The sequence below is a fragment of the Vulpes vulpes genome, chromosome 13 (assembly GCF_048418805.1).
Source record: "Vulpes vulpes isolate BD-2025 chromosome 13, VulVul3, whole genome shotgun sequence".
Classification (NCBI taxonomy): Eukaryota; Metazoa; Chordata; class Mammalia; order Carnivora; family Canidae; genus Vulpes; species Vulpes vulpes.
Genome location: NC_132792.1, coordinates 137,060,986 through 137,082,168, shown reverse-complemented (window position 1 = coordinate 137,082,168; position 21,183 = coordinate 137,060,986). Strand labels below are relative to the sequence as shown.

General features: G+C 43.6%; 1 non-coding gene across 1 annotated transcript; it reads right to left on the bottom strand.

The window, feature by feature from the left end:
* Window positions 1-5,745: 5,745 nt before the first annotated feature.
* LOC112921898 (U1 spliceosomal RNA) lies at window positions 5,746-5,909 on the bottom strand. The gene has a single exon (XR_003235340.1). It is a non-coding gene; the product is annotated as a U1 spliceosomal RNA (small nuclear RNA).
* Window positions 5,910-21,183: the final 15,274 nt, after the last annotated feature.

Here is a 21,183-nt window from a genome sequence, read left to right as displayed (position 1 = left end):
TGGCCTGATTAGATCTATATTCTGCAGTCATGAAGTCTCTTGAATCCTTTATACTTTTTTCCAGAGCCACCAGTAGTTTTATAATCGTGCTTCTGAATTGGTTTCTTTTATCTTTTTTTTTTTTTTAATTTTTTTTTTTTTATTTATTTACGATAGTCACAGAGAGATAGAGAGAGAGGCAGAGACACAGGCAGAGGGAGAAGCAGGCTCCATGCACCGGGAGCCCGACGTGGGACTCGATCCCGGGTCTCCAGGATCGCGCCCTGGGCCAAAGGCAGGCGCCAAACCGCTGCGCCACCCAGGGATCCCCTGAATTGGTTTCTGACATCGAATGGTAATCCAAATTCTGTAACTCTATAGCAGAGAGTACTGTTTCTGATTCTTTCTTTTGTAGTGAGTTCTTCTTCCTAGTCATTTTGCTCAGTGCAGAGTGGCTAAAAACAAGTTGTACTAGAAAAAGGAAGAAAAAAAAGAAAAAGAAACAAAACAAAACAAAACAAAAAACCAAGGAGGGGTACCCTCTGGTTCTATATACTGTAAATCCCTCGACTTCCCCTGGAGCTTTCCAGCGCTGCTGGGTCTAGAACTTGCTCTTCCCCTGTCCTTCCAGCTGGTCTTCTGGGGGAGGGGCTGCTGTGCTGATTCTCAGGTGGGAGCTGCCCTGCCCCCGCCAGGTGCCGGGCTCAGTGGGAGCTGTTTATCCTGTGAGGCCCTTGTTCGCTGGTGACCCTGCTCCATCCCAGGCACAGGGTGACACAAGGAGGAACAAGACTGGCATCGGCCAGCCTTCCAGCCCTAGAGTCAGCTCCCCCAGTAACTACTGCAGCTCTTAGTCCACGCTGGCCTGGATACTCCAGGGGCAGGGGGCGCTGCTCTGCAGAGCTGGGGGGGGGGGGGGGGTTGGGGAGTGCCCATGGGCAGGAGAATCCTCACTATCCTGTGCCCTCCCCACCTACACCTGTCCCGGGGGAAGCGTAGGATCCTGGTCTGTGTCCCCTGGCGCCCTGGGATCTGGGGCCTGTGCCCCTAGAATTGCTCTCCCGGGGCCCCGCAGCCTCCTCCCCTCGGAGCCGCTGCCTGAGCTGATCCCGAAGCCCTGCCGGAAGGCGCTCCAGCCCTTTACTAAGCTCAGCCCACGGTGTGTGGCGCGCTCTCCCCCAGGGCGCACTTCCTCTGTTAGTGACCCAGGAACCTGGGGGCTCCACTGCCCCTCCTGGGATCCTGCCTGAGTTCCCTGCAAGCACCTTTCCCTCCAGGAAGAATCTGGTGAGGATTTTTAAAGTTCCTGCTTCTCCAGGGCTGGGCTTTCCTGTCCTGGAGGCTCTTGCCACGGCCCTTAGCCCAGCTCCTCCTGGGGCCCCTCCCCCACTGGATTCTTTTCTATTTTTTTTTTCCGTCTTCCTAGAGTTAGAAGCATGAACTCTTCTCTCTGTAGTGTTCTGGCTGTTCTCTCTTTAAATCTCAGGTTGAATTCATAGGTTTTCAGGATGATTTGAAAGTTATCTAGGTTAAGTTGGTGGGGACAGGTGACTTGGGGACCCTACTCCTCTGCCATCCTCTATGTTCCATGCTCATTTATTAAAAGACTTAGTATTGTTAAGATATTATTCTTACAACGTGATCTATGGATCTGACGCATTTCCAGTCAAAATCTCTTCAAGCTATTTTATAGATAATGACAAAATGATTCTAATGTTTACAATGAAAGACAAAAGATCTAGAATAGCCAACATAATACTAAAAAGAAAGTTGGAGGACTCACATTACCTGATTTCAAGGCTGAAAATAAAACTACAGTAATCAGGGCACCTGACTGCTCACTGGTTGAGTGGCTGCTTTGGCTCAGATCATGATCCTGGGGTCCTAGGATAGAGTCCTGCCCCACAGGAAGCCTGCTATTCCCTCTACCTATTATTTGCCTCTCTCTCCGTGTCCCTCATGAATAAGTAAATAAAATCTTTAAAAAAAAAAAAAAACTACAATAATCAAGACAATATTATGGCATCCATTAAAAAAATAAAAGAAAAAAAGACACAAAGAGCAATAGAATACAACAGAGAGCCAGAAACCAGGAATACACCCATATGATTGTCAACTGATCTTGACAAAGGAATGTTAAAGAAAAAATTATTCACAACACTTATTAAGACAGTAAGACATTATTTGAGAGAGATTGTTGCAATGAGATTTGCAGAAAGAGAGAGAGATCAGTCTGAATTCTGATTCCAATGACAAGTGGAGATTTATAGCCAAGGAGCAAGTGGGAGTCAGCAAATGGAAAATTACCAAAAGGGGAATGCCTGGGTGGCTCAGTGGTTGAGTGTGTCTGCCTTTGGCTCAGGGCATGGTCCCGGGATCGAGTTCCGCTTTGGGCTTCCCTCATGGAGTCTGCTTCTGTCTTTGACTCTCTTTCTCTGTATCTCTCATGAATAAATAAAGTCTTAAAAAAAAAAAAAAAGGAAAATTTCCAAAAGGAACATCAAGGAAAAGGATGATTCCTGCTAAAGGCAGACTATGGGGATAAGATATTGCAGGTGAGAGATGAGGAATTTGACTAGAGATTAAGGGTGATTACTTACTAAGAATGGGGATTCTCTCCAAACTGACACAATTCTTGCTAAAACTGAACTAAGCAGGCCAAGGACAGGCCTAGTAGAATAGAGAACTAAGAGAAGCTTGACCAAGGTTTGGTCAAGGAGACAGTCTGTCAGGAGTAAAGACAATTGAATGAAAAGAGGAAGTCTTTTCCACAAGTGATGCTGCAACAGTTTAAAGTCCATTTGCGGAACACCTGGGTGGCTCAGTGGCTGAGTGTCTGCCTTTGGCTCAGATGTGATCTTGGAGTTCTGAGATCGAGTTTCATATCGGGGTTCCCTGCATAGAGCCTGCTTCTCCCTCTGCCTATGTCTCTGCCTCTATCTGTGTGTCTCTTATGAATAAATAAATAAATAAATCTTTTAAAAAAAGAAAGAGAGAAAAAAGTCCATTTGCAAAAAGGAGTGAGGAGGAGAAGGAGGAGGAGGAGGAGAAAAGAAACTAGATTCAGAACTTAACACTTCTGACAAAAATTAATTCAAAATAGATCACAAATCTTAACATAAAATATAAAACCAGAAAACTACAAGATAATATAGGAGAAAATCTCAAAGACCTTCAATTTGGCAATCGATTTTTATAACACAAAAGCATTATCCATTTAAAAAATGATAAATTGGATTCTATTAAGAAATACTTTGGGAAGCCCCAGTGGCCCAGTGGTTTAGTGCTGCCTTCGGCCCAGGGTGTGATCCTGGAGACCCAGGATCAAGTCCCACGTTGGGCTCCCTGCATAGAGCCTGCTTCTCCCTCTGCCTGTGTCTCTGCCTCTCTCTCTCTCTCTCTCTCTCTCTCTCTCTCTCTGTCTCTCATGAATAAATAAATAAAATCCTTAAAAAAAGGAAAAAAGTATTTTTTTTTTTATTTTTTTGAATTTTTATTTATTTATGATAGTCACAGTGAGAGAGAGAGAGGCAGAGACACAGGCAGAGGGAGAAGCAGGCTCCATGCACCGGGAGCCCAATGTGGGATTCGATCCCGAGTCTCCAGGATCGCGCCCTGGGCCAAAGGCAGGCGCCAAACCGCTGCGCCACCCAGGGATCCCGGAAAAAAGTATTTTTTAAAGTCTCCTTAAGAACAACTGTAAGTTATGTCAACCAAAATCTACACATGAACAAATAAACATCTATGATGGTGCTATAAAATTACCAATAAAACAATCAAAAACCTTCAGAAAAATCTGATAATGAACACAAGAAAATAAGCATATAAACAGCATTAAACATGAGAAAGTAGATATAACCGCAGGTATAGTGATTTTTAAATTTTAAGAGACCACCAGGGCAGCCCCCATGGCCCAGCAGTTTAGCACCACCTTCAGCCCCGGGGTGTGATCCTGGAGACCCAGGATGGAGTCCCATGTCAGGTTCCCTGCATGGAGCCTGCTTCTCCTTCTGCCTGTGTCTCTGCCCCTCTCTCTGTATCTCTCATGAATAAATAAATAAAATCTTAAACAAAAAATAAATAAGAGACCACCAGTGTAATTTTCTAATATTAAGTTTGAAAATAAAAATGAGGGGCACGTGGGTGGCTCAGCTGGTTAAGTGTCTGCCTTCAGCTCAGATCATGATCCCAGCGTCCTGGGATCACCTTGCCCCTGAGTCAGGCTCCCTGCTCAGAGGGGAGCCTGCTTCTCCCTCTCCTTCTGCCATTCCCCCTGCTTGTGCATTTTCTTTCTCTCAAATAAATAAAAATCTTTTTAAGGAAAAAAAAGGAAAAGAAAGAAAAGAAAGATGAAACAGGTAGTTCCCTTCAAAGAAAGACAAACTGGTCAAAATTAAGTGAGGAAGAGAGCTCATTAGATAGATTATCATAAATAATCAGAAAACAAACAGATAAATTAAACACAAGTCCTACTCCTCCATGACCCAGTCCTAAATTGTTTTTTTGGCAATTTCACTCCAACAAAAAGGCAAAATTATTTATGTCATTTAAACTTCCCCAGAGGATACAGTAAGGTGAATAAACTGTGCTACATCCATATAACGGAATATTATTTAGAGATCAAAATTAGTGAGACATCAAACCATGAAGACATGGAGGAACGTTAAATGTATATCGCTAAATGGAAGAGGCCAATCTGAAAAGGCTACATGCTGTATGATTCCAACTATATGACAGTCTGGAAAAAACTATGGAGACAGTAAAAAGATCAGTAGTTGCCAGAGATGAGGGGAAGGGATAAATGGATGAAGCACAAGAGATTATTTTCATGGCAATGAAGCTATTCTCTATGATACTATAATTGTGGATATATAATACTGTGTATTCGACAAAACTCATAGAACTTCACAGCATAAAGAGTGAATTTTAACATATGAAAATTTAAAGGAATATCACCTACAAGGGGGAGAGATCCTAGAATAAAATGCAAATTTTTTCTGAGAGAGAATGCACACATGTGCAGGGGGGGGCGGTTAGGAGGTGGGTAGAGGGAGAGAGAGAATCCTAAGTAGGCTCCATGCCCAGCGTAGAGCCAGAGACAGGGCTTGATCTCATGATCCTGAGATCATAACCCTGAGATCATGAACTGAGGTGAAATCAAGTGTTGGATGCTCATAAACTGAGCCCACCCAGGTGCCCCCGATTGTGACAAAATAATCTAATAATCTTTTTTTTTTTAAAGATTTTATTTATTTATTCATGATAGACAGAAAGGCAGAGAGAGGCAGAGGGAGAAGCAGGCTCCATGCCGAGAGCCCGATGTGGGACTCGATCCCGGGACTCCAGGATTGTGCCCTGGGCCAAAGGCAGGCACTAAACCGCTGAGCCACCCAGGGATCCCCCAATAATCTAATAATCTAAGTGAATAAAACCACCTTACTAATGAGGAAAAATGATGCTGATTAACTTTGGAAATGAGTAGAGAGTGTAAGATTAAAGTCAAAAGAGGGGTGCCTAGGTGGCTCAGTCAGTTAAGCGTCTACCTTAGGCTCAGGTCATGATCCCAGCTTCCTGGAACTGAGTCCTGTGTTCCTGCTCAGTGGGAAGTCTGCTTCTCCCTTTTCCTGCTCTTGCTCTTTCTCTCTCTCTCTCAAATAAAGAAATAAAAATCTTAAAAAAAAAAAAAAAAAGATTAAAGTCAAAAGAAACCATTCATAGCCCCATACTCTGATAATATTAATTCCCATTGGGAGTTAATTTTTTTCCCAGGGGAGAACACGAACACAATTCCCCACTATCACAAATTATGCAGTTGAGTTTCCCACATCTGGGGAAATCACAGGGGTTAGCACATCCAGAGTACAATGGATAAACCTCACCCTGAGAAAACCATCTTTGTAATCATGGTATCTCCTCTGCCAGGTAAGTATGGTGGCATTAATTTTTGATGTTGCTATACTTATATACTACAATCAATGCATTGGAATTGAAATAAATGGATGATGGGGAGAGGCGGAAGCTGGTTTTCTCAGTCTTAAAATGGGAGCTTACAAATAAGAAAGGGGAGGAGGCTAGAAAGATCAATGTGGTAAAGGATTAGAGTTGGAGAGAGTATGAACTTAGCTTATGATGTTTAGCTCAACGAATAAAGACAGTTACAGGGATCCCTGGGTGGCGCAGCGGTTTGGCGCCGGCCTTTGGCCCAGGGCGCGATCCTGGAGACCCGGGATCGAATCCCACATCAGGTTCCCGGTGCATGGAGCCTGCTTCTCCCTCTGCCTGTGTCTCTGCCTCTCTCTCTCTCTCTGTGACTATCATAAATAAATAAAAATTTAAAAAAAAAGAAATATCTTTAAAAAAAAAAAAAAGACAGTTACATATACAAATATTTATAGATATATCTATATACACTGGTTAGCACACACACATATACTTGATCTGTCAGCTAAGTAACGACACCCCAGTATCAAAAAGTACTTCCAGGTTGCCTGTGGCTTAGTTAGTTAAGCATCTGCCTTAAGCTCAAGTCATGGTCCCAAGGTCCTGGGATGGAGCCACATTGGGCTCCCTGCTCAGCAGGAGCCTGCTTCTCCCTCTCCCTCTCCCTCTGCTTATGCATGCGCTCTCTAGTAGATAAAATCTTAAAAAAAAAAAAAAAGGGGGACATCTAGCATCCAAATCTTGAATCTTAATACTATTTCCTAATAAAAGAAACCAGGGTGCCTTGGAGAAACAGCTGAATCTAGAACTGGGGCAGGAAATACCCAAGAAGAACCTGGCCTATCTTTCAGTGCCAGAAAATAAGAAGTATCAAAAACAAACAAACAAAAAAAATCACAATGAAGTTATGTCAAAGGGACACAGGAGCCAACTGAAAGAGCCCTCAGTGACCAAAGCTGGTACAATTTAAGCAACAACATAAAGTAGTACTGGATTATAACCCAACGTATAAAATAAATATCCATGACCTGTACTGATATTTAAAAAAAAATAAAAAAATAAAAAAATAAAACTGACTAAATAAGTAAATGGTGGAGGGGGGACAAATTTCCTGTGTTCAAGAATTCCAGGGATCCCTGGGTGGCGCAGCGGTTTGGCGCCTGCCTTTGGCCCAGGGCGCGATCCTGGAGACCCGGGATCGAATCCCACATCAGGCTCCCGGTGAATGGAGCCTGCTTCTCCTTCCGCCTGTGTCTCTGCCTCTCTCTCTCTCTCTGTGACTATCATAAATAAATAAAAAATTAAAAAAAAAAAAAAAAAATTTAAAAAAAAAAAAAAAAGAATTCCAAATAATTTATGTAGGTACTCTGCCTTCAAGGAAGTGAAGCATAAATCCTAGCTCCTTAAGTATGAGCTGTGGATGGTGACTGCTTTCCAAAGGCTACAGTATGGAAAAAGGGATGATGAGAGGAGAAAACTTACAGTGAAGAAATTGCTAGAAAGCATATTTTTAGGGACATCTGGGAGGCTCAGCGGTTGGGCATCAGCCTTCGGCTCACGTCATGATCCTGGGATCCAGGATCTCGCATCAGGCTCCCTGTGAGGAGCCTGCTTCTCCCTCTGCCTATGTCTTTGCCTCTCTCTCTCAGTCTGTGTCTCTCATGAATAAATAAATCTTTTTTTGTTTGTTTGTTTTATTTATTTATTTATTTATTTATTTATTTATTTATTTATGAGAGGGGAGACATGTAAGGGGAGGGACAGAGGGAGAGAAACTCAAGCAACTCCCCACCAAGTGGGGAGACTAAGGCAGGGGTCAATCCCACAGCCCATGAAATCATGACCTGAGCCAAAACTGTAACTCCAATGTTCAACCAAGTGAGCCACCCACGTGCACCTAAGAAGTATTTTTGATATAATGAAAAAGGTCATTTCTCTCTGTGGTTTTGCTGCCGAAAATCTACAAGCTCAATCTAATCATGAGAAAAACATCAGACAAATCCTACTTAAGGAACATCCTATTTAAGTACTGACCAGTACCTGGTCAGTACTCCTCAAAACTGTCACAGTAATGAAAAAAGGGAAAGTCTAAGAAACCATCGCATCCAAGAGTCTAAGGAGACACGATGCTTAAATGTAATGTACCATGGACAGGGCCCTGAAACAGAAGTGTATTAGGTAAAAACTATGAAAATCTGAATAAGCATAGGCTTCAATTAGTAATAATGTATCCAAAAAATGGTACCCCAAAAGCACCCACCCCCAGGGTGTATGATGTGGCCCAGCCCTCACACAGAATTTCATCTTAAATCCTACTTGCCTGATATGTAGGGAATCCCAAGCCTTAAAATTTAAGGTTGTCCTCAACTGAGAACATCCCCAAATGATCCCCCAAATCCTCCACGTGGCAGAGGCAAATGGAAATCCTCTCTGGAGGAATGTGACTCCATCCTAGCCCAAAGTTATTGCTACAAATATTTAAGAAAGTTTGGAGGCTGCTTCTAGGCAACAAATGGAATGATAAGGCAAAAGGGCCCACAGTGACCATATCTGGCTAAATCCAGACAGGCCCTTCAGATGACCCACCTCAAAGTATCCATAGGCCCTAACTGACAAGTGGGCTACTTCCAAACAGGCACAGCTTCCAAAAAAGGAAGAATTCCATTCTCCCCATACCTCCTCAACAACAGCCCCCACCATATCAAAGCAGACAGTTTGTCCTGCTGTCCTGCCTGCTGCGCCCTTGCAGTATATCCAAGAAATTTCTAGCTCCTTTGTTCTGTCTCAGGTGCATCCTTCCACCACCTGAGCCACTGGCTTCCACTGATTGGTTGCCCTACATTTGGGGGCTCCCATCCAATGAAGGGGGGGGACACCACATCATGATGACCAGAATAACCATACACATAGACAAAGGACCACAGGCAAGAACAAGGAGGAAAACAGACCAGAAAAGAGACCCACAAAATTTCAGTTGACAGATGAGTCTACACAGACCATGAAACAACTATGCTTACAATATTTAAAATGATAAGACCGAAAAAAAAGAGAAAAAGGAAATCCCACTTCTGGTCAGTGTAGTATTACGGAGACCAATTACGTGCCCAGCCTGAACAACCAAAACCTAGAAATAAATGTAAACAATGGATGTTGGCAAACTGAATTCCAACAAAATATAAAAATAAATAAAAATTTAAAAAGAAATAATTAAAAGAAACAACGGTTATCAAGACACTAGGCATCCAGTTGCAAAGGACAGTAACCCTGAAAGATGGTCAACAGAAAACGTATTCCCCACAAGAGTCCCAGCTTGCTGCCCTGGAAGTTAACCAGGTCTACTCCGCAGAGCTTGGGGGACTGACTCCCCGGGTTGAGGAGATGGGAAGGAGGGTTGGGAAGAATAAAGTGGCTGAAATCGGCTGGACAGAGTACCCGGGAGGGGGCTGCACGGAAAGAAAATTTAGATCTGAGGAGATACTAAACAATTTATTGTTTTAAGCATCAATGTTGGTTCTTTACAACAAAACTACCATGCGATGTAAAATGTTAATAAGGGAAGCGGGGTGTAGAGTGTATAGGAATCCTCCACCTTCCTCATACTTTTTCCACAAATCTAAAACTGTTGCAAATAATGAAGTATCAAAAGCACCCAGCAGGGCGCCTGGGTGGCTCAGTGGTGGAGCCTCCGCCTTGGGCTCACTCAGGGCGTGGCCTCAGGGTCCTGAGATCAAGTCCCGCACCGGTTCCCCACATGGAGCCTGCTTCTCCCTCTGCCTGTGTCTCTGCCTCTGTGTCTCTCATGAATAAATAAATAAAAATCTTTATTAAAGAAAAAAAAAAAAAAGGACCCATTAGACCCAAGGGCCTGTCGCTGGCTTCCCCCTGACCGGGGCGCCGGCCCAGGGCCGCCCCTTCTCCCCGCCTCCCACCGGTCTCTAACCTCCAGAAGCACCTTGTCCGCCACCCTCCGTCGTGAGCTCCTTCGTGAGCTTCGTCGTCGTCGGCGTCGCCGCCATGGCCCGCGAGCTCCCGGCTTCACCCGAAGGACGCCAGCACCTGTGGGCCTCGCACGCTGCTCCCTCGCGGCGTCCGCTGGGCGGCGACGAGGCGCCCCCGAGGGCTCGGTGACTTCCGGGCGGCCACTTCCGGCACGAGGCGGCGCCGCTCCTCAGGCTGCGGCCCGGCGCCCTCCCGCAGGCTGCGAGCCCCGGAGCCGCCCCGCCGGCCTCGCCCCACCGCCGGGAGCCGGGGCTTCTCTGCCCGAGCCTCTCCCTGCCCCGCCGGGCACCGTGTCACCCCCTGCACCCTCTCCCGAGCCGTGGGCCAAGTGGGGACAACGCTTTTTTGCGAGGGGGGGGACAAAAACACGTGTAAAACTTCTTCCTCTCTGGGTGAATTCTCACACGCCGCCACCCCCACCCCACCATTAGTGCACTATTAGAGACAGGACATTTAAGAAACTGCTACAAATTCCATACAAAGTTGTTTCGGTTTTGTTTTCTGTTTTTTAAGAATCTATTTATTTATTCATGAGAGACGCAGAGAGGCAGAGACACAGGCAGAGGGAGAAGCAGGCTCCACGCAGGAGCCGGATGTGGGACTCGATCCGGGATCCTGGGATCACGCCCTGAGCCATCCAGGTGCCACCAATACAAACTTTACATTAAGAAAAATTTAGGAATCCCTGGGTGGCGCAGCGGTTTGGCGCCTGCCTTTGGCCCAGGGCGCGATCCTGGAGACCCGGGATCGCATCCCACATCGGGCTCCCGGTGCATGGAGCCTGCTTCTCCCTCTGCCTATCTCTGCCTCTCTCTCTCTGTTACTATCATAAATAAATAAAGATTAAAAAAATGTTTAAAAAAGAAAAATTTAAAGAACTGACTAGAGCAAAGAGAGCAAAGGGGAGGTGGTAGAGGAGGCTAGAGAGCAAGGGAAGAGGCCCTTTCGGCTGTTGAAAGAGCTCCAGCTTTACCTAGAGTGGGAAGACACAAGATTTTTGTTTGTTTCTTTTTTGATTGATTGACTGATTGATTGATTGAAGAGAGAGAGCCAGTGAAAGAGAGCATGAGCAGGGAGAGGACTCCCCCACTGAGCAGGGAGCTGCGTTCAGGGCTCAATTCTAGGACCCTGGGATCATGACCTTGAACCAAAGGCAGATACTTAACGGAGTCACCCAGGCGCCCCAGGATGACATGAGTTTTCAATAAGATGTCCATTTGCACCAGATTTGAAACTCATATGTGATGATGCATTGCAAAAATAAAACTTTATTATCTGTAACTCATCTACGTTAAAAGTCCTCATTTAGCAGAAATGTAGACACATTTTTAAGGGTAACAATCGCTCTGGGGGGCGGAATTTAATTGATAGGGAACAGAGGGCTAGCTGAGGACAAAGCACAAGCCCTGGGGCAGCACACTGACGAGTCCTTGAAACAGGCAAAGTGACATTCCTTTAAGATTCAACTGTCCGGACATTGTTAATACTTTGCTAAGAGCAAAAAACAATCTTAGCCCAACCCCCAGGATCCTGTAGGTCTATCTTAACATATAAAAATTCCTTTAGAAATTTCCTTTAGGGGGATCCCTGGGTTGCTCAGAGGTTTAGCATCTGCCTTCGGCCCAGGGGGTGATCCTGGAGTCCAGTCCCCACGTCAAGCTCCCTGCTTGGAGCCTGCTTCTCCCTCTGTCTTCATCTCTGCCTCTCTCTCTCTGTGTCTCTCATGAATAAATAAACAAAATCTGTTTTAAAACTTTTTAAATTTAAACTGAAAATAAATCAATGCCCTTTTTCTATCAAGTATCCAATCCAGGATACCCCATTGTGTTTAATCCACTACATTTCTAAAATATCACGCAGAAACTTCTGCTTCTAGCCATGGCAGAGAAATTAATACCAGACTATCAAATATAACCCAAATATGGACAAAATACTGTGTCGAGACATGGACAACAGTCAATGACTGAACATTGCAAATATAGAAACATTGCAAGGAGGTCCCACAATCACCTCAGATGTTTGTCATGGGGCCAGTTTTGTGCAGAAGAGGGAAGTGGAGTCCTGGTGGGATACTCGCCTTGTTCAGCTGAGGAAACACAAAAGTTAGAGACTTCTGAAGTGGCTAGAATTTGTGCAGCAGGTATCTGAAAAGAGGGAGCCCAGATCTCTGTGTGGGACTCACAGTGGGGCCAAGGCCACGAGGCCACGTGCTGGGCTCCATGAGCACAGGACAAGACTGCTCAAGGCTTAGCAGGGGTTATCTGCCACAGAGCTGAGAGCCAAATCACGATTCTGCTTTGAAGACCTGGCCCAGCCTTCTCAGAAGCATCCCTGCAACTTCAGAAAGTTAATATTTTAAAGTAAGAACCATGATCCAGAGTAAGGGACACATCCTAGAACTAAACCCATAACTGTAGCCTGACAAGGCCAAAAGTATCTACCAGTAGTTCAAAGGATTGCAAAATAAAATTCAATATTCCTTATAGAGGAAAAAGTGATAATCCAGGCTCCCAATAGCATAGAGTCCACAATCTATATATTATAATAGATACATGTAGGGCCACTTGGGTGGCTTAGATAGTTAAGTGTCCAACTCTTGATCTCAACTCAGATATTTTTTTTTAACTTTTATTTATTTTTTTTTTTAATTCATGAGAGACAGAGACCTAGGCAGAGGGAGAAGCAGGCTCTCCACAGGATGCCTGATGTGGGACTTGATCCCAGGACCCAAAGATCACACCCTGAGCCAAAGGCAGATGCTCAACCACTGAGCCACCCAGGCACCCCTCAACTCAGGTCTTGATTCAGGGTCATGAGTTCAAGCCCCATACTGGGCTCCATCCTAGGCATAGAGCCTACTTTGAAAAAAATATTCATACACTAGATTCTTGTATGTTTATAAATATGTAAGCACAAAGGATAGGAGTTGTAAAAAACAGAAACTACTTTGTTACAAGCTTCATACATTTTATATAAAGCATTACATAATATTCACAGGAAGCTATGATTGGTATGCATATTATAATCCTGACAGCAACCCTAAAAAATAATATAACAATATATAGCTGAAAAGCCAACAGAGGATTACACTAGAATACCAAATTAATATTAACTCAAAAGAAGTAAGGAAAGGACAAAGAGAAAAACTAAATAATAACATTGGCAAATTGAAAGCAAATAACAAAAAGAAGAAACCTAAATCCAACCATATCCATGATTTTATTAAATGTAAAACAAAAACACAGCTAGTTTGAAAATGATGAAAAAAGATATATCCTATAAATGGCATGCAAAAGAAAGCTGAAAGAGTCATGTTAATATTAGATTTAAAGGACTCCAGTCAAGAAGAATTAACAGAGGTAAAGAGAGACATTCATAATGATAAATGAAGAAGACATACCAAACCTAAAATGTAGGTGGCTAATAACAGCTTAAAAATAGATAAAGTGAATCTGACCAAACTAAGACAGACAAATCTACAATCAGAAGTAGAAACATCAATTTCCTCTTTAATAACTAGATAAAAATCTAGAAGAATATGGGGGATCTAAAAATAATTATTGAAGGACGCTTGGGTGGCTCAGTGGTTGAACGTCTGCCTTTGGCTCAGGTCGTGATCCCAGGCTCCTGGGATGGAGTCCCGCATCAGGCTTCTCACAGGGATCCTGCTTCTCCCTCTGCCTATATCTCTGCCTCTCTCTGTGTGTCTCTCATGAATAAATAAATTTAAAAAAAAAAAGGTTTCAACTCTCTTATACCACACTGCTTGATTCCCCTGGCAACAGCCCCCATCCTTAGGTTACCTAGGGGCTTTTCAAATATCACCTCATTAACATAAACTCAGGTGTGATTGAAAGGGTTTATTATGAGTAACAAAAAAACACCCATTTCACCCAACTCTAAAACTGTTTCAGGAATCAAAGACAAAAAACAAATATCATGACAAAAGATGCCCCTATTGCTCTAATCTCTTGGGAAATAACAAGGGTCTTGTGAGCTATGAGCCACGAAGCACAGATGAAAACCAAAATATCTTTTTATATCACAGTATCACAGACCACCCCCTGGGTTTGTTTGTTTGTTTTTTTTTAACACAGATTCCTTACTGCAAAATGAGCCATACCTTTCAAAACGGTTATATTTGGTGTAGCTTTTATAGGACAGATCTAGCAATAGAACCAACACAAATATGCCTAACATTTGGAGAAGCCACTGTGGAGCTGGGATAGATTTAAAGAGCTAACTGGGACGCCTTGGGTGGCTCAGAGGTTGAGCGTCTGCCTTCAGCTCAGGTTGTGATGCAGAGGTCCTAGGATGGAGTCCCGCATCAGGCTCCCCACAGGGACCCTACTTCTCCCTCTGCCTATGTCTCTACCTCTCTGTGTCTCTCATGAATAAATAAATACAAATCTTAAAAAAAAAGAAATAAGGAGCCAACTAATTTGTCCTATAAAGCTTTTATAAACATTTCATATTCTTATACTGGTTGATTTCCCCCCTTCATCTACTGCTAGTTGTACCTTATGATAAACTTGTGTAGAAAGATTCAGCTTGGATACCCACTGATGGGTAGCTAAGTCTAGTTCCTTCCTAGGCTGGCCATTTTCCATAGATATTACATCCTAAGGGGGCTTTGACTCAATCTCCCAGTACATTTGACCATCAATCAGTATTAACATAAAATTTATAGGAATGAGGTTGTTACATCTTCCAAACAATAGCAGCATTATACCATATTGCTACATGATCATAGTGCAATTCAGGTTCATTACCAAACAAATCAGTAAGAGGTATGTGCTTTGTGTTCCCAACAGAATCTACCTTTGCCCATCGAACATATTATTAAGAATGGGTATCACTACAATTGGTCATGAGTTGGTTCTATCTAGGTGTTGACCTTAAAAATAAACATTATTTTACCAGTAAAATGGATTTAATCCAGAATAGCAGAGGAATTAAAATTAGGGACATGTACACTATAGAAACCAATGGTAAAGCCACAGATCAAAGGAAAGAAAAGGAGGTAGTTGGGAGGGGCTTCTTTGAATAAAAGTTCATTGAAAGAAATCAAGTGTTTGGGGTCCTGATGGTTTCTCATTGGGTCAGTTGTGGTATTTTCTTATTGACGGAGCTTTTTTTTTTTTCTTTTTTAAGATTTTATTTATTCATGAGACACACACACAGAGAGAGAGAGAGAGAGAGAGAGGGAGGGAGGGAGAAACACAGGCAGAGGGAGAAGCAGGCTCCATGCAGGGAGCCCGATGTGGGACTCGATTCCGGGACTCCAGGATCACACCTCGGTCAGGCACTAAACTGCTGAGTCACCCAGGGACCCCTTGATGGAGCTTGTAGCTGGGCAAGGAGGCAATGTACCTCTCTTCCTGTTGGGTGTGCAACTGATAAGTGGCAGGGTATGGGAGCTCCCCTTCTGGCCTCCTGAATCCATTTTAATTAAGGTTTTCTTTATTCACTTTCAGATGGGTTAAATCAAGTTAATTGAGACTGGTTTTCATTGTGTGTAAATATAGTGAGGACCACCTCCCTCCAAAGGGTAGGACATGAGTGGTCTTTCGAATAGTTCCTACTATAGTGAAAACCAACTTCAGCATCCAGGAGCTCAAATATGTAATGTGAAGATAGTTTGGATATAAAGAAGGAAGAGAGTTTGTTACTTTGCCAGGCAAAGGAGACAGGAGCAGGCTAATGCCTCCAAGACTGCAAGCCAGCCCAGGCTAAAAGGCTGAGGGGTTTCATAGGAAAATACAGGATCTAGGCAGTTTTGATAGGACCTGGCTCCTGCTGCCAGCCATGTTCCTTGGGTCTCCTGACTAGTGCTGCCGCCAGCCGTCTGAGGCTCCTTACTGTCAACATCAATACTGAGTTCCTGGAACAAAGGATTCTACAGAATAACAAGTGAAAGGGTGAGGGCTTCAAGAAGGAGCAAGAGAGAAATTCATTCAGTTTAAAGTCAAGCTTTGCTGAAATGTTAGTGTGTCCATCTAAATATCCATTCATTTTTACATTTCTATAACGGTTTCACTGTACCCGATAAGGGAACAGAAGACAAGCTGAGACAAAGCACAAGTTGACACCCGCAACCTGACCTCTTCCTGGATGTAATATGTGTGACATTCCTAAACTTCCAGTGACTTTCATGCTTTGCTAGAGGGCAAAACAACTTTAGCCTGATAATAGCCAGGACTCCAATAATCTGAGGATCTTCTTTAGCATATGAAAGTCCTTTTGAAAACCTCTCTTTGTCCTTTTCTCCTCTACCCCCAAAGCATATAATCAGCCATTCTTTACATCCCCAGTGCAGCAGCACTTTCTGTGCACAGGTCCTGTCCCATGCTTTAATATATTCACCTCTTAGCACCAAAGATGTCTCAAGAATTTTTTCTTGGCTGTCAGCACTGGACCTCACCAATATTCCAAAACTACATCATCCCTACTAATGACACCGCAGGATATGTTTTATTTCGACCTATTTGGGAGCATGAGCAGTCATGACACATCAGTGAAATTACAAGTGCCCCTAGAGAACTTCTAGGAGGCCATAAGACTTGGAAGCCATAAGATTTGCACAGATGTCCGTTTAAGCCTCGGGCTGGGATCTCTTGCTCCCATCCGAAGGAACTTCTACTTGTATTAAGTTAGTCAAGAGGACCTTTTGGGTCAGGGAACAGGCCCTTTCCCAAAACTGTTCTAGCATTATCCAGCATTATTTGTTGAGTCCACCTGACCCGCTTTTCTAATGCTTCTTTGTTTCTCCTAGCTGACTCCTATCATTGGTTTTCCTTCGGGCAGAGAACTCCCTGTAATCTGCCTATTCTAGTTAATCTTTTTTTCCTCTGACTTTTGCTTTTCATTAAAAGCAAATTCTGCTTGTCCCAGGATACCTAGACTAACATTTATCTACCCTAAGGGTCTTTTTCTGACTGGTGGGCCACTGTTGAATACACCATGTGTGTTGTTGCCATTGTGTCCTAATGGCTCAGGTATGGTTAGTGGTGTGGGAAAACAATGGCAAAAGAAAAACTAAATGTCCTTACTACTTACAGCCTTAAAACAGGCAGAGTGACATTCCTCTAGGAACTCAGCTGCTTCTGTATTAATACTTTGCTAAGGGCAAAAGGCAGTCTTAGCCTGACATCCAGGAACCTGTAAGTCTGCTTTAACATATAAAAATTCCTTTGGGGATCCCTGGGTGGCGCAGCCGTTTGGCGCCTGCCTTTGGCCTAGGGCGCGATCCTGGAGCCCCGGGATCGAATCCCACATCAGGCTCCCGGTTCATGGAGCCTGCTTCTCCCTCCGCCTGTGTCTCTGCCTCTCTCTCTCTCTCTCTGTGACTATCATAAATAAATAAAAATTAAAAAAAAAAAATTCCTTTGGAAACTTCCCTTATTTCTACTGCCCGAGATACATGTCAGCAATCACCCCCCACCATATGACCCACCAGTATACATCTAAAGGGTCTCACGACTTAGGTTTTATTAGGCAATAATAAATGACTTTTCCCCAACAATAGCTAGGCCCCTTAAGTTCTTGTAAACCTTACCTCCAAATTCTTTAGAGACTTATGCTATTCCTAACCCCCTCCCAACTTGAAACTATGTAAGTGGGCCACTCTTCATGACCTTCGGTTCAGCTCTCTTTGCCCAAAGGTTCTGTCCCAGTGCTTTAATAAAACCACCTTTTCGCACCAAAGAGTCTCAAGAATTCTTTCTCGGTTATCAGCTTCAAACCCTAACATCCCTCCCACATCACTTAGCATAAATATTTTTTTACTCCAAATGTTGGGCACCCCATTATTAGGGTTAAGTGAGCGGTAGTCAAAATGTGTGTGATTTAGTTTGAGTATGCCATGAGGCTTCCCATAGGCCTTGAGAGTAGAGTGGGACCATTCCTTGGAGGATCTCAGATGCTCACTGGATGCTCACTGCTTTCTTTCTTTCTTTCTTTCTTTCTTTCTTTCTTTATTTATTTATTTATTTATTTGAGAGAGAGAGAGTGAGTAAGCACACGGAAGGAGGGGAGAGCCCAATGCAGGGCTCCATCTCAGGACCCGAGTCATGACCTGAGCTGAAGGCAGACGCTTAACCCTTGAGCCACCCAGGTGTCCCAGGTCTGTAGACTTTCATCCCCCCTGGTCAGATTCCAAAAGCAGGGGTTGCCTTAAACATAGCTTAAGGGCAGCCCGGGTGGGGGGGGGGGCAGCCCTGGTAGCTTAGCGGTTTACTTCGCCCCCGCCCCTGGCGTGATCCTGGAGACCCAGGGTCAAGTCCCAAGTTGGGCTCCATGCATGGGGCCTGCTTCTGTCTGCCTGTGTCTCTGCCTGTCTCTATCTCTCATGAATAAATAAATAATCTTAAAAAAAAAAAAAAAGACATAGCTTCAACTTTCTGGATATTTGGTATAATTGTGATAGGAGATAATATTCTCTTGCCCCAAACCTCTCTCTTAAGGTATTATTATTTTTTAAAGACTATTTATTCATTTGAGAGAAAGAGAGAAAGAGAGCGCACAAGCAGAGAGGAGACGCTAGGCCCCAAGAACCAAAAGCAGATACTTAACCAGCTGACCCACCCAGGCACCCCTCTCTCAAAATACTAATACAATGCTCGATTTCTCTCATTTTGTGACCCACTTATACTTTCATGTGTGCTCAGCTATTCTCCTTCTGTCCACTTGTCATTTATTTGTACCCCAATTTTTCTACCTTTAGAAGGGGCATGAAGTTCAGCCATGATGCTAGTCCAGATTGCTGGCAGCTACCCTCGTCTAGCAAGCAACTCTCCTTCAATTTGTTCAATGATTCAATGATTGGCAAATGATTGGTCTAGTCCCCACCCTACACTGAAATGCACACACACAATGTTGAATCTCTTGTGTTGCTTCTTTTTTTTTTTTTAAGATTTTATTTATTTATTCATGAGAGACACACACACAGAGAGAAAGAGAGACAGACAGACAGACAGACAGAGGGAGAAGCAGGCTCCATGCAGGGAGCCTGGGCTGAAGGCGATGCTAAACCACTGAACCACCCAGGCTGCCCTCTGGTGTTGCTTCTTAAGCAGACACAGCCCACAGTCATCCTGCACTCTTCCCTTCATTCCTGCCCACATTCAACTGTTAAACACTAATTGCTGGCCAATTGCTCTGTTTTTCATCTGTCTGTGGTCATAAATTGTTCTACAAACTAATCCAATACAATTGTGTCTCCTTTATTTATTTATTTTTTTGAGAGAGAGAGAGAGAGAGAGCACATATGTGAGTGTGGAGGGGAGGCACAGAGAGAGGGAGAGAGAAAATCCCATGCAGGCTCCATGCTCAGTGCAGAGCCTGATGCAGGGATCTATCTCACGACCCTGAACCAAAATCAAGAGTCCAATATTTAACTGACTGAACTATCTAGGTGCCCCAAATTGTGTTTCCTTTAAAGGAATAGTTTCTGAAGTTTTTCTGACTCCCAGAGAATTCCTCCCAGCTGTCCTATTCCTCGATTCTCTCTCACACACTAGCCGGCCTACAGTCTAGTCTGTATATTCATCAAATGCAGGAATTTCTTTCCAATTCCAGTTGCCTTTCACCCAACCTCCAGTATTCAAACCTTAGGCTTGAACTTCTGCAAGCTCTGTCAAGAATGCAGTCAGTTCCTTTGGAAACCGACACCTTCCGAGGAGATTAGGAAGAAGAAGCTGTGTAATGGACTGCTTCTTTTCCTAGGCAACATTTCTCAGCAAGAGCTCTGGAGCTGGGGTTAGGAACAGTGCATGTTCCTCTCAAAGTAGGTGCTGAGTGCTTAGTGAAGTAAGGAGGGGCAGCAGCCTGAGATCCCCTTGGCTTGCCTCTCCTGGCATGGAACAGTTGCTCCTCAGCTGTGGCCAGAACTATTGGACCCCAGTCTTCTCAGCATGCTATGACCAAGTCCCTGGACTGCACCTGACTCACACAATAGCCCCTACTCCCCAAGTTAGCAGTCATTTAACTCACAGCAGTGCCATAGACACCCACACACGTTCCCTTGATATTAATAGAACATCTCAGTTCATTCTCTTTCTGCCTACTGCCATCAGGATGTCCACATTTAAAAATTATTCCCTCTTAACAACCAAAAATTCTTCAGTTAACTTAATGTAAGTTGGAAGAAGTTGGCCTTCCTGTCTTTTTCCTTTGGAAAGTATGATATAATCATATCTTCACTGACATGCAAGGCTTTTTCTTACCAAAATGAGGGATCACTTTTCTTCCAGGCTCTATTATATTTATCCATTCCTAAAAGATAGGACGTTCTGAGGTTTATTATAATAAAAACAACAATTTGAAGGGTAGCAGAATATACCATCCCCAAATGTGCCTCTTTGGCAGAAGGATTATTTTAAACTGATTATTTTTAAGAAACTGTAGACCCTAGAGAGCTCTGAAAACAGAAATTACCTTTTTGTAAGAGAAATTTACATTTGTAAAAGAAATTTACATTAAAAAGGGGGACTGTACCAGGAAGAGAGCTATTACTACAGAGCTAATACCTGCATAGCAGGGCAACCTTTGCTTACCAAGCATTTTTTCTCAACTTCCCGTGACTCGCCTTTCCTTCTTTGAAGTCCCAAACCCCTAAACCTTTCCTTAGCTCATGATGGTGTATAAGCCTCAATCCTCTAGTCCCTTTTTGAGTCTCATATCTTTTAGGGGCTCCCATTAAGTAATTAAAACATAACTTAAAATTTTTTTTTCCTGTTAATCTGTCTCCTTACCCCAGACTCCTAAATGTTGGCCCATTCTCAGCCTGACCAGTATATATTGCCCTGAAAATAAACTGGCCTCCAGGGTAATAAAACAAATTCTCTGATCTACTACTTGAACATGCCACTGTTAACCTTAAAAATAAAAACTGCCAATTATTTTACCACCCAAGGATGGATTTATTTGGGAATAAAAGAGAGTACAATCTGGAATAAACAAACTGTGGCAAAATCTTCCCCAAGTCCAGGGAATAAAAGAAGGGCACCTTATTTCAAGGGCAAAAGGGGTAAATTGGAAAGGCTGTTATAAACTAAAAGTCCATTGGAATAAACAGGGAACTCAAAGCGTGGCAGCTTCTCATTGGCAGAGCTGTTGCAGGGGAGGGAGAGTTTGGGAGGAAAGTGGCTCTTCTGGCTGGGTAGTGTCCACATGCAAGGTGAAGTCTAGGTAAGGTCAAGTCCTACAGTCAAGTCCTCTCTGCCTGTTGGGTCTCCAGTTGACTCTGAGTGGTGGGGCGGAAAC